The sequence below is a fragment of the Parasteatoda tepidariorum genome, chromosome 4 (assembly GCF_043381705.1).
Source record: "Parasteatoda tepidariorum isolate YZ-2023 chromosome 4, CAS_Ptep_4.0, whole genome shotgun sequence".
NCBI lineage: Eukaryota > Metazoa > Arthropoda > Arachnida > Araneae > Theridiidae > Parasteatoda > Parasteatoda tepidariorum.
In genome coordinates, this window is record NC_092207.1 from 65,470,201 (window position 1) to 65,484,505 (window position 14,305).

General features: G+C 30.0%; 1 protein-coding gene and 1 long non-coding RNA gene across 3 annotated transcripts in view; both read right to left on the bottom strand.

The window, feature by feature from the left end:
• LOC107452389 (zonadhesin-like) overlaps positions 1-14,305 on the bottom strand; it is a 547,551-nt gene that overhangs the window by 289,502 nt on the left and 243,744 nt on the right. The window lies entirely within an intron of this gene.
• The window catches only part of LOC107453582 (uncharacterized), a 9,727-nt gene continuing 5,718 nt past the window's right edge, over positions 10,297-14,305 (bottom strand). The window contains exon 3 of one of the 2 annotated variants that reach the window (XR_001585352.3): positions 10,297-10,544. This is a non-coding gene — a long non-coding RNA (uncharacterized lncRNA). Of the gene's footprint in view, positions 10,545-12,543; positions 12,792-14,305 lie in introns of those variants that run through there. The other variant, XR_006226772.2, reaches the window with a different exon arrangement.

Consider the following 14,305-nt stretch of genomic DNA (forward strand, 5'->3'; position numbering starts at 1 on the left):
AGAAGAAATGCATAAATGCAATTGATAAAAAGATGATCTAGATTTCAACTTGTGATTTCAAAAAACTTGTGATTTTTTTACATTATATATATATATATATATATACTTTATCTCTAAAATTGCAAATCATCCATCTGAAAAAAAAACTGCACAGTTTTGCGGGTTTATAAACGTTATTTAGCAGGAGCTGTAGCCTCTAATANTATATATATAATCAATATTGTGAGATGCAATGCGAATCTTTAAGAAACCTCTGGAGTGCATGACAACAAAAACAGAAAAAAGATGGTCTTGAACAGTGAAGGAGGAAATTTACTTGCTTCAAAGAGAAGTTCAAATTACGTACTAAGATGAAGTCTTATTCTTTATTATTAGTATTGTCCACATCTATGTTGTTTTTTACTTTATTTTATAATCGTCATTGAACAGCTGACCCAATTTTAGGGGAGTTTTGACTACTAATGTTCAACTTCACATTCCCATAACTTTGAACCCGATCCAGAAGACAAGGGAACGCCTGGATCAAGTATTGGGAGAAATTTGCCTTCATGGAGGACTTTTCAAGAAACTAACCAGCATTTGATGTACATGGAGAGAAAGACCACGATCACCTCCCATGGTTAGCCTGATAACATGTAATCCATCATCCATCTACAACTGAGTATATTTCACGTCAGCACTGTAGTCAGTGCAAGCCGGATACGAAATTCGAATCAACCAGCCATCACTGTGATTCAAACCAAGCTCACCTCAAAGGAAAGCTTATGCTCTGTCCCCTGAGCCATCGCAGCTCCCTCATCTATGTTATATGAATCGTCAATATCTGTGTAATGTTATTTACTAATATAATTTTGTTTAATTGGAAGAATTCAATATTTTCATATTTTTGCAAGCTTGACTACTTCCGCCTACACACAAAGTCAGAAGTCGGATAGTGAAGAAATTGGATTGATTTTGATTAACTAAATAAATTTGAAATGAATTTTTGATATTCATCAAAATGTATTATATTTTAACCAACAGTAAGTAAGCGAATGATGTTCTTCTGATGTTCTGATGAAACTATCAATTCTTGTAAATAAATATCTTATGGTCATTTCATCTTAGCAAATATGAAAGGAGTACGTATACTTGTATTCATCAAATATGTTTCTTAATGATATTAAAGAAATAATCATTATACTTAGGAATTGAAAGACACAAAGTAAAACTTTTGCATAAATTCATACTGGATGAAGAAGATAATCGCTTTTAAAAATTATTAAGAAATTTTAATGGTTTTGATTTCTCAATTAAAAGTGCAGAATTTATAAATAGTTTAAAAGATAATGAAAAAAAAATCACACTTATCAAAATAATAACTTTTTTAACATTCTCAATGTTTCATTCGAATGAGAATATTTTAAGCTTGTTAATGGATTTAAACTAACTTATGGAGGTTGCGAACGTCGGTTACGTGACTAGCTCCGAGTCAGAAGAAATAAATAATCACTAAAGTTACAGCGAAACTTCGAAGTACGCTAATCAAAATAAGATAAATGAAAAGACTGAAAGTGATTTTTCAATATTGATATTGAATTAGCAATATTGAAAATAAAAATCTTGATTTTTGTATAAGTGCTGAAAATAATTCTTGTATAACTTTTTAAATTTCAAAATGTTGCTACAAATTATTTTGGAATCGAAAGTACTATTTCTTAATTCAAACCAGAATCACATGAAAATATTGTTCACTGTATCGAACGTTTCGAAAATGTTTGAAGATTATTTAATTTGCGTAATTTACAAAATTCCATTCTTGCTAAAAGATCTCTTGGTGGTGAGACCTCTTTTAATGCCAGAACTGTTACAGAAATAAATTCATGGTAAAAATTAGAAAAATCATTGATTGGTGAATTTTTCTTTGAAATTAATTCTGCTGATTTCCAATGATCTTTTGAGCAATAGTAAAATGAAAGGTTCTGAATACTCTCAAGAATATTATTTGAAGATGAAAGAGTTATGTAATTTTGGGAAAATATATGATACTGCTTTTATGCCTTATGCAATTAAGGGTATTAACGATAAACATGAAAACAAAATTGTTTGGTATGGCTGGCAAAAATGTGTCTGTATTTAAATAGAAAAACATAAATTTTATGAAATAATTAAAAGTGATTTTGCAAAGAATGAAATAGTTTCAGATAAAATCAAGGCAAAACATGACTTTGATAATAAATGTAATTCTTATAATCGAACAAATTAAAAATTTGATGATGCGTTTAATGTAAGAACAAATTTCACAAGTAGAAATAAAAATTAATATGATTATAGTAATGAAAATATAATTTATAATACTGGTACTGAATCTTTTAATAATAAAATTCGTAGCAATTGTGGGTCAAAAAATCATATTTCAAAATATGGCATACATAAAGATAGAGGTTCTAAGTTTGAAGCATTCGGATTCAAAGTTTCGGAATGTCCAAAATACATGCAAAAGTGTAAGTTGCGAATTTAAATGTTAGTGTAGAGTCGAAATTGTTTTAAATGATAATAATTGAGAACTTAACTTTGAAATCTTTGATTGATACATTAAGTCAAGAAGATACAGGAAGTTAACCCGAAGTTTAGTTTTTAAAAAGTTAAACGTTAAAGAACTATTTCTATTTAATTCTACTGCAAGCGGATTTGGTAAATTTATAGTTAGTCCTTTAGGTAATTTCAAAGAAAAAATTGCAATTGATGATTTCAAAGGTTTGGCTGAAATATGCGTTGCAGAAAATGATGTGATGCCTTACGATGCTGTTATAGGCTTTAATGTTTTAATGCAGGGGGAAATAATTATCAACAATTGTCACCATAAAAAAATAAATTTCATTGTTTTGATGAAGTAAACTATTTGTCTATTTTACCAATTGATCTTCTTACATCTGATGAGGTTGAAATTAATATCTATAGATCCTGGAGCTCTTAATGTTTTAAAAAATAAGTGACGACAATGAGTTTTAGATTGTGTGTCAGATAAATTTAAGATAATAATTATGGAAATAAGTATTTTAATTTAAGGTCAGGAACCGGTATGTCATCAGCCTCGATTGCCATTTTTTGGAAAAAAAGACTGTCGAACCAAAAGTTGATGAATGGTTAAAACAAGGGATAGTAGAGTCTAGTTCTTCAGAATCTTGTAACCCCCGTTGTAATCGTTAAGAAAAAAGACGGATCTCCTCTCAGATGCATTGATTACAGAAATTTAAATAGGGTGATAGTGAAAGATAGATTTCCCCTCCCATTAATTGAAGACATTTTAGATAGATTACAAGGCTCGAAAATTTTCCTTACAATTGATCTTAGAAACGGATTCCTACATTTCCATAAAAAAAAGAAAATACACGTCATTTGTGACACATGAAGAACAATATCAATTTCTTAAGGTTATTTTTAGACTCTCTCAAAGATTCCTAAACACCATTTTCCGAACTTAGATTAATGTGGGTCATAATAATTAAATAATGAAAATATTTTCCCCGACCTGCCCCAATTCAGGGCATACGGGTAAATGTTCATTAAAAACCAAGCAAAACAGAAAAGAACATAAAATACATAAAGTGTATTAAGTACAAAAAATACGAGTCATAGGGCAACAGCCGGGAGGGCCGCCTTATAGTGCTTAAAGCCGACTGCCCACCCTTAAGCCAAATTACAATAGTATTGAGCCAAATTACAATTGTATTTAAGATCCCAGCAAAGTTACAGGGAATAAAGTATGTGTTACAATACATAATGAGTAGTTACGACATATAAATATCTCAAATAGAACAAGACAATTAAAGATGTAAATACAATTGAAAAAAATCTCCCTTTTTTGATCATAAAAACGCTAAAAGCGAATATACAAGAAAGTAAAAACATCAAGATGAATAAAATTAGTGTTGAGGTGATAAAACAGAAGACCAACGGAGACCCCCAGGATGCTCAAGTTTGAAAAATATAAAAGGGGAATGACGCGTTAAAATAGAAGCGGATAGGCAGTTCAGGTATTGAGACCGCCCGGTTAAGTAATATATAAATATCTGTAGTAAGTAAAGTAATATCTGTCAAAGTGGTCCGATGTGTGAATGTGCCAATATATTATTTATCCCAACTCTTTATAAGAGATGAATAAACAAAGTGCATTGTAATCCCCAATCTTAATAGATATTTTTACAATTATCAAGAATTTATCTAAATAAATGAAGTTTATTCCATGTGTGAATGTCAAGAGTTAAATGATTGTTATCTCGTTACTAAATAATTATGCAATCGTAATCGTAATTATTCACTCTGTGGATCTGGTAAAGTATTATGCACAGAGTTGTATTGTTAATATCCTGATCAAATTTTTTATCTAAATAAAGAAAGATCCCGTTATTATGCTCCTGTGCTTGAATGCACCTAGTTTATAATTTAAATATCTTGGAACTACTGTAACCTGCAAAAATGACATATATATTGAAATCAATAGCCGTTTAGCAATGGCAAACAAGTGCTACTTTGGTTTAAAAAGCCAACAAAAGAGTAAATTTCTTAAACAAGAGACAAAAATTAACATATACAAAATACTCTTACGGTCTGCGATTCTATATGGTAGTGAGTGCTGGACTCATAATAAAAGAGAGAAGAACAAATTGCTGCTTTGAGAGAGGGATAGTTGGAAGAATTTTTGGTGCAGTCTATAAGAATAACATATGGTGCACTCTTTACATCATGAGTTATATAAAAAGTATAAAGAACCAGATATCATGTTATTAAAGTCAATCGCTCGATGGCTGAGACACCTTTATGGATCTGAAGACCAAAACCCTACAAAAAAGTAGCTATTTTTAAACCGGGAAGTGCCAGAAAAAGGGATCGTCCACCGACTAGATGGCTGGACGCAGTTGAAAAAGACCTAAAGATAATAGGAATAACTAACTTGAAGGCCATGACACAGAATAGATCAAGATGGCAAAAACTAATTGGGGCCACCTTAGCCTGTCATAGGCTGTAGTGCCCAAGAAGAAGAATATTACACCTTCATTATTGCGTCTGAAAGAAACCATGTACATCCTTGAAGAATATAAATACTTATTTTTGTTTAATACTTTGACAAGTTATAACTGTCGTAAAAACAACGAATAGTTATTTCCATATAAACCAAAATATCACATAACGAACAAGCCAAGTTTTCGTTTTCAAATAACGTAAAATTAATATATATATATATATATAATATGATNATATATATATATATATATATATTTGAATAGTTATCGTTATTTGTGGGAGTTTAAAAATGACCAACTGAATTACAATTCTGGGAAAATATATTCTTCTAAATATGGAACCACGCCTAACCTACGAGCAAAAGTGGGACTGTAGATAATTTTTTTAACCTCACTTAAACTTGCTTATGAAGTTTTTTTCGTTAAAAGGAGTACACACATAATTAGGATAATACATCGGAACAGGAAAAAATTTCACCTATTTTCAGTGTTACTTCTTCATCATGGCATTCATCTTTTGAACCGCAAAATGGAAACAAAACACTCAATATTTGGGTGAAAAGGAATAAAGAATCCCATATTTCAGAATAATATTCATGTGAATGTGTGTGGAGACGACAGCATAAAATTGAAACGAAGAACTGTCAATTACTGCAATCGGACAAAAATATTCGTACACGAGATGCTGAGGTATTAATCTACACGATATGAAACTCGCAGTTGGTTCGCTATTTTTTGGAAATGTTGTGATTTAATTGTTCTCAATGCTTGGATAATTTTCAAGCAATATTTTGTCATCTATATTACGTATTGTGAGTCCATTCTTGTGTTTGTTGAAGAACTATGAAGTAGCGTTTTGCTAATCAGATAGCATCTAATGCCTAGAATTTAGCTTCTCAAAAGAAAAAATCCATTTATCATTGCAAGGGGTATTGTATTGTATTAATGAAACTTCTGATAGCTATGGGGTATGTTAGAAACCAATATGTCAGTATTTTATTATCCCTTTCACGTAGCACATATGTATTCAATGCCTACGCTAATGCTTAAGCAAAGTATGAACTTCTTCATTTTAAAACATGTATGTTATTATCTATTGTTTATATTCGTGTCTTTAAGTTTATTTTCGTATGACTTGTGCTCTAGCTAAGAAATAATCTACAATACAATATTATATTGTATTGTCCTTATGTTAATAAAAAAAAATTTAAAAAAATAATCTTTAAAATCCCTTATAGTATTTTAAACAATGTTCTTCAATTAAAAAATCATTGGTCAAATTATCCCCAAATGGTGTTAATAGGCCGGCTGTTCCAGTGTTAAGCAAAATCCGGCTGTTCCAGTGTTAAGGAAAAAGAAAATCCAATTTTTTTTCAGAACAAGGCAAAATGTGATTTGTGGTGTGCTGCTCGTGAATTTTTAAAAAAATCTTTTCCCCCAATCCTAGTTAATTCTAGTTTCATTTGAAAGAATGAGTGTTATATTTTCCTGAAAAGGTTCATATATGCCTACCAAATATTAATATAATCTTTTGAAAAAAATCATTTTGTCCGAAACATTCGAAATTTAACAATTATAAACTTTTTGTTTGAAACTCTTGGATTTTCGCATCAGGTTACTTTTGCAGGTTTTCTAATCAGATTACATTTTTTAGCATAATGGATAAAAAAAAACATTATTATCCAACTCGGGAGATAATATTTACAATGCTTCCGTTAAAGAGTTTTAATTTTTAAATTTTTTCTTAATTGCAGAACTTTACTAACAGCAATCATCAGATACGCAGTTTTTATGAGCATTCAACATGGCAACAGTCTGGAGGAGAAAAAAGTTTTGTGCGCAGACCCAGCTCAAGAATTTTATTGCCAAATACCATCCTCCGTAAAAATTAAATATTCAAATATCACGAAACTTTCTTTGTTATTGCCATAACCATTTCCTGGTATACGCATCAAGGGAACGTTTTGCCTAAGTGACGAAATAGCTATTACTTCCTCTTCGAAGAAACAAATTTCATCAAAATATAAGTATATCTCCATTCAATTTTCTTATCGAAAAGAAAAGTCATGGTGCCTAATGTACTAACGTTTCTAATAAACACTTTATCCTATCACCTTTATATCCTAGCCAGACGCTCTACTTCATCCTCGACCGGAAAAAATCAATAACTAGCAGTAATTTTGATGTTGTGAATGGCAACAAGCTGTTTGCAATATTTAATCTCGATGCATTATATTAGAAATGTTTTCGTTTTGTTTTTGGATTCTCCTTTCAAATTTCATGCTAACATAAATTCATTAAATTTTATTTTATTTTTCTTCCTTTTTCAAAGAATAAAGTGTGAATTAAGAATTGTTTAGCAATTTCTTTTTCAACCTACGTTTATTAATCAAAATATTAAATGCAATTGATTCATCGTGCTGAATTGAAGAAATGGATTATTTCAAGACTATTCTTTCTATTTAGCTCTATTTTCTAGATGGCATGGAATGAATGATGCGAAGCAAATTGCGTACATTAAAGTTTTCTAGTTATACGCCTCTAGTATTCCTAAATGTTTTTATTGTATTTCTGTATAACTGATAACAATTAAGAGTCAAAATATTTATAATTCTATTATGCATACGTTTTATTAAAAATGAAGCTAAGTGGCGGATTAGGAAACTTATTATTGTCTTATACGAATGTATACTTCTGACAGCTCTTCGCTGTTAGAAATTTCTTGGTTAAAATGCAGTAATATAGTAATTGTATATGTAGTAATTGTAAATTGTAGTAATTTATTTAACTGGCAATTTACCCTATTTAATTAAAACAGTAAATAATCATAAGAAAAGATGATATTTAAGCTGTAAAGTGTGAGCAAAAACACTTATTGATTATTTTTTCTAATACGGTAAAATTACCAGAATTCTATGCGAGCAAATTAGACAAACCTTTTAGAGCCATTTTGTTCGATGCTACTGGATACATATTGTAACTTAGAGGACTAAGTGGTCTATTGCATGATCGGCTGAGCAGATCTTCGAATCCCAGTGTTGAACGAAGAACTTTGAGTGTCCTGCAAACTTTAATGGATGTAAATCGCAAAATAAATAAAATAAAAAAAGAATTTCGTTCCGTAAAATCAAAATTTACTGTAAAGCGACTGGAATTTACTAACTTCAGAATTATAGTCTTTTCTATCACATACTTAGTAAAACTACAAAATTGAAAAGTAAATTAAACTTAATAAATGGTTTTCCTTAATGCTTTTCGGTTTCCAACTTTCACTGCATTTACAAGCAAAGAGCATGGTAATAAAACCATATTTTATATTATATTTACCAAATGTCAGTACCGAAACGCTTCGGTAGAAATTAGCTTACTTTGGTGTTCCCATAAAGTTAGAAACAGCGTTCATTTTATTATATCCTGTAGCTTTAACCATACTTTTTTTTCTTAGTGAACCGATGTCTAAATTCATAAAATCTCCCCTTAAAATGAAACACATTTTCAGAATGCAAATTTATTTTTATCCGTTTCCATTTAAGACTCTTCGCAACTATAGTGGAAAAAAAAAACAATTTTGTTTTATAGAACGCCAAAAAAGTATATAACGGTTACTAAAAACATGCCCCAGGTTTTTTTTTAAACCAGGTATTCACCTGCATCTTAAGCTGAGTTCAAAAATGTGTTGACAGAAAATCGATTTGGAAGAGTGATAAAACAATAGTCACACATAAACATTCTCTAACAAATTATTTTATTATCGAAATTATATCTTTTTGTTAATGTAATGGATAGTAATCTAAAATTGAATTAAAATAACCGGCAGTAGTCTGTCCATCGGAATAACCATGCAGTTTATGCTTAGGAACTGTTATTTTATCTTTAAGGTTTTGAAACCATTTACAAATGAAATGGTTAAAAAAACGTGAATAAAAAACTTTACGGTTTTGTGACCATCTTCAACTAGCATAGTTTAGAAGAAAAAGAAAAGAATTTAACAGGACAGTGGAGCTCTGTTGGTGCTCAGCCATTTATGCGTGGATGATAGTTTCGTATTCTAATGCTGCTTAAAAAGTGCAGAATACTAGGAACTTTTCATGTGTTGAAGGAATGGAAGAAATATTGTGGTATCAATGCTGGGTGCAAACACCTGTTTAGCCGGACATGAAATTGATCAATAAGCACTGTCAGCTAAAGTATGTACCCAACACGCACTTAGATATTTAGATTAAATACCGTAAACAGTAAAAGCAAACAGTTATGTAAATCGTTATTTAACTGCTTTTACTGAGAAGTTTATAACGGTGTAGATGTAGGGACATAGATCTGTTTTCTCAGATTTAGTTTCCGCTTCGCTATTTAATTATAGCTTAAACGAAATAATTTTTTACTATAATTATGAATCCTTTTTTTTTTCTTATAAAATTCAAATTTTACTATGGCTTTTTATGCAGAAAACACACGAAGAAAATAAAATCTTATAGTCTGTTTACAATTTTAAACATTTACTATTTGTTCATTACTTTGATTGCGCATTCTAATTGATTACATATTTGCATAAAGCTTATTATAATAATTAACAAAGCTCTTTTGCCTTTTAATAATTTCAAAATATATTCATCATAAGATGTTGTATAATAAGATAAATTCACAGTAATACTTTATTATCAATATACATCACTTTTAATTTTAAATACTTTCATTTTGAATGAAATGATCATTGAAATTAAAAACGTAGTAGCATCAGAGAATATTATTAAGCACGAAAGATAAGTAAATATTGCAAATAAATTACTAATTCATTTGAATAAGGGCTAAAGAAAAACCCTTAAAGGCCATCTTTATAACACAGGGTAATCTTATGCTGATTATAACCAAAGGTTAATGGATCATTGAAGTTAATTTAATGAAGTTAAGGTTACATAAAACTTTGACGATATCATAGTTCGGGATACGGTTCAAACTTTAATCTATTTTAATGAGAGTTTAAAGCAAGAAAAGAAAAAACAAGGAGGTTTTGAAACATTAATTTAATTCAACCATTATTAAGCACGGAAGATAAATAAGTATTACAAATAAATGGTTAATTCATTTAAATAAGGGCTATAGAAAGACCTTTAAAGGCCATCTTTATAACACAGGGTAATTTTATGCTGATTGTAACCAAAGGTTTATGGATCATTGAAGTTAATTTAATGAAGTTAAGGTTACATAATACTTTGACGATATCATAGTTCGGAATACGGTTCAAACTTTTATCTATTTTTAATGAGAGTGTAAAGCAAGAAAAGAAAAAAACATGGAGGTTTTGAAACATTAATTTAATTCAACCAACAGAAGAATAATTTTAAATTTATAGGATTCTAAGAAATCCAAATCAAACAGAAACTACGTAGAATAATTAACCACTGCTTCTTTTGCATGTTTTGGAATTTGGATCGCAATATAGACCTTGTCTACATTGAGGATAGCTAAAATTTTCATAGATTATTCCGTATCCATTGTTAATTTCATCCTGACGCGCTTTTACTTGGCAACTTTCCCCTTCACCTAAAAAAAAGCATACATGCAATTGATAAAAATATAATCTAGGCACAAAAATAATTTTTAAAAAAATATAATACTTTTTATGTTTTGAAGAAAAAAAAATTACACTCTTTGAATTATAACATATAATTGACAAAGTAATGGAGACTCTTGTATGCTAAAACATTTTTTTTCGTATTTCTCAAGAGATATTTAAGGAATTACTTTTCAGTTTTAGAAGTTGTTAGATCATGCAATTTCTCAATGAAGTTTAAGTGCTTTGAAAACTTGAGAGAACAACAATAAATTACAAATGAAAAAATGTAGCAAAAAATTTGTAACTTATAGTAATAATTTTTGTAGTAATAATTTGTAAGAAAAGAACTATTTTCTTTCGTCTGATGTTTTTTGGCTATAACTTTAAAAATATTCAATAAAATTAAACAAAGTTTGACACCAATTTAAAATTGATTGCAAAATTTTGCTTTAACAATTGGAAAAATAATCGTTGAAATCAATACAATATATAAGTAATAAAAAACCTTCGTACTGCGCATACGTGAAAAAAGTTTATATTTTTTTATTACGTGAGAAAAGTATAATATTTTTGTAGTAAATCTGATTCAGTAATGACTAAACAAATTAATCAAAGTATTGTCCACCGCTGGCTACTACTCTTTACCACCTCTCGGGAAATTTTCGAATTCCGTCTCAAAAAATGTCTCGTCTTTTGAGGCGATCCAAGTTAGGGATCAATTTTCGATTTCTCCGAAAGAAGTGAACATGTGACCTGTCGAATCCTGCTGCATCCATCGGAACAGCCAATAATCAGAAGTAGCAATGTCCGGTGAATACGGCGGGTGCGGTAAAATATCCCACTTGAGCGTTTCCAAATAATTCTTTACGTTTATCGCGACACGAGACCGACCGTTATCATGCGGAAGTATAACTTTTTCATGTCTTTGCTGGTATTCCATCCGTTTTTTTAGTAATGCATGACTCAAACAAATCAATTGTAGCCCTATACTGATCACCCGTAATGGAATCGCCAGTTGCAATAGCTCATAGTACCCAACTCCATTCACCATTCTTCTTTCATCATTCATAATTCTTCTTTCACCATTCACCATTCTTGAAACGTCAAAACCATTCCCTACATGATTTATCAGTTGAAGCATTGTAACCATAAACTTCTAAAATCATTAGATGCACTTCAGCTGCACTTTTCTTGCAATTAAAGCAAGAATGCTTTAATTGCTTAGTTACCACAAATGGTGCTTAGTTACCACAAAGTTTGACAGATTCAACTAAGTAAAAAACATGGTTTTTGCATGAAACTCAGAGTGATATAAACTGAATATTATTGACAGATGTTTAACCTCTCTGAAACCACCGAAACCAGCTGTCACTATGAAACATTCATAACAGCAGAGCCATCTCTTAAAAACGGACCGAACTAATTTGTNACAGAAAACACACGAAGAAAATAAAATCTTATAGTCTGTTTACAATTTTAAACATTTACTATTTGTTCATTACTTTGATTGCGCATTTTAATTGATTACATTTATGCATAAAATTTATTATAATAATTAACAAACCTCTTTTGCCTTTCAATAATTTTAAAATATATTTATCATAAGATGTTCTATAATAAGGTAAATTCACAGTAATACTTTATTATCAATATACACCACTTTTAATTTCAAATACTTTCATTTTGAATGATCATTGAAATTAAAAACGTAGTAGCATCAGAGAATATTATTACGCACGGAAAATAAATAAATATTACAAATAAATGGTTAATTCATTTGAATAAGGGCTAAAGAAAAACCTTTAAAGGTCATCTTTATAACACAGGGTAATCTTATGCTGATTATAACCAAAGGTTTATGGATCATTGAAGTTAATTTAATGAAGTTAAGGTTACATAGAACTTTGACGATATCATAGTTCGGGTTACGGTTCAAACTTTAATCTATTTTTAATGAGAGTGTAAAACAAGAAAAGAAAAAACATGGAGATTTTGAAACATTAATTTAATTCAACCAACGGAAGAATAATTTTAAATTTGTAGGATTCTAAGAAATCCAAATCAAACAGAAACTGCGTAGAATAATTAACCACTGCTTCTTTTGCATGTTTTGGAATTCGGATCGCAATATAGACCTTGTCCACATTGAGGATAGCTAAAATTTTTATAGATTATTCCGTATCCATTGTTAACTTCATCTTGACGCGCTTTTACTTGGCAACTTTCCCCTGCACCTAAAAAAAGGCATAAATGTAATTGATAAAAAGATCATCTAGGCACAAAAATTATTTTAAAAAAAATATGATAGCTTTTATATTTTGAAAAAAAAATTTCAATATTTTTCAATATTTAAAAAAATTACACTCTTTGAATGATAACATATATATTTGACAAAGTAATGGAGACACTTGTATACTAAAACATTTTTTTCGCATTTCTCAAGAAATACTTAAGGAATTATTTTATAATTTTAGAAGTTGTCAGATCCTGCAATTTCTCATTGAAGTTTAAATCTTTTGAAGATTTGAGAGACCAACAATAAATTACAAAGGAAAAAATGTAGCAAAAGATTTGTAACTTATAATAATAATTTATAAGAAAAAATATTTCTTTTCTTCTGATGTTTTTCGGCTATAACTTTAAAAATATTCAATAAAATTAAACAAAGTTTGACATCAATCTAAAATTGATTACAAAATTTTGCTTCAACATTTGGAAAAATAATCGTTGAAATCAATACAATATATAAGTAATAAAAAACCTTCATACTGCGCATACGTGAAAAAAGTATATATTTTTTTAATATTTTTGTAGTAAATCCTATTTAGAAATGAATAAACAAATTAATCAAAGTATTGTCCATCGCTGGCTACTACTCTTTCCCACCTCTCGGGTAATTTTCGAATTCCGTCTCGAAAAAATGTCTCGTCTTTTGATGCGATCCAAGTTAGGGGTCAATTTTCGATTTCTCCGAAAGAAGTGAACATGTGACCTGTCGAATCATGCTGCATCCATCGTAACAACCAGTAATCAGAAATAGCAATGTCCGGTGAATACGGCGGGTGCGGTAAAATATCCCACTTGAGCGTTTCCAAATAATTCTTTACGTTTATCGCGACACGAGACCGACCGTTATCATGCGGAAGTATAACTTTTTCATGTCTTTGCTGGTATTCCATCCGTTTTTTTAGTAATGCATGACTCAAACAAATCAATTGTAGCCCTATACTGATCACCCGTAATGGAATCGCCAGTTGCAATAGCTCATAGTACCCAACTCCATTCACCATTCTTCTTTCATCATTCATAATTCTTCTTTCACCATTCACCATTCTTGAAACGTCGAAACCATACCCTACATGATTTATCAGTTGAAGCATTGTAACCATAAACTTCTAAAATCATTAGATGCACTTCAGCTGCACTTTTCTTGCAATTAAAGCAAGAATGCTTTAATTGCTTAGTTACCACAAATGGTGCTTAGTTACCACAAAGTTTGACAGATTCAACTAAGTAAAAAACATGGTTTTTGCATGAAACTCAGAGTGATATAAACTGAATATTATTGACAGATGTCTAACCTCTCTGAAATCATCGAAACCAGTTGTCGCTCTGAAACATTCCTAGCAGCCAGAGCCATATTTTGAAAACGGACCGAACTAATTTATACACCCAATAATTTTTCACCTTTAAAAATTCTATCTATCTATCTATCTATATATATATACACTTATTGATTATTTTTTCT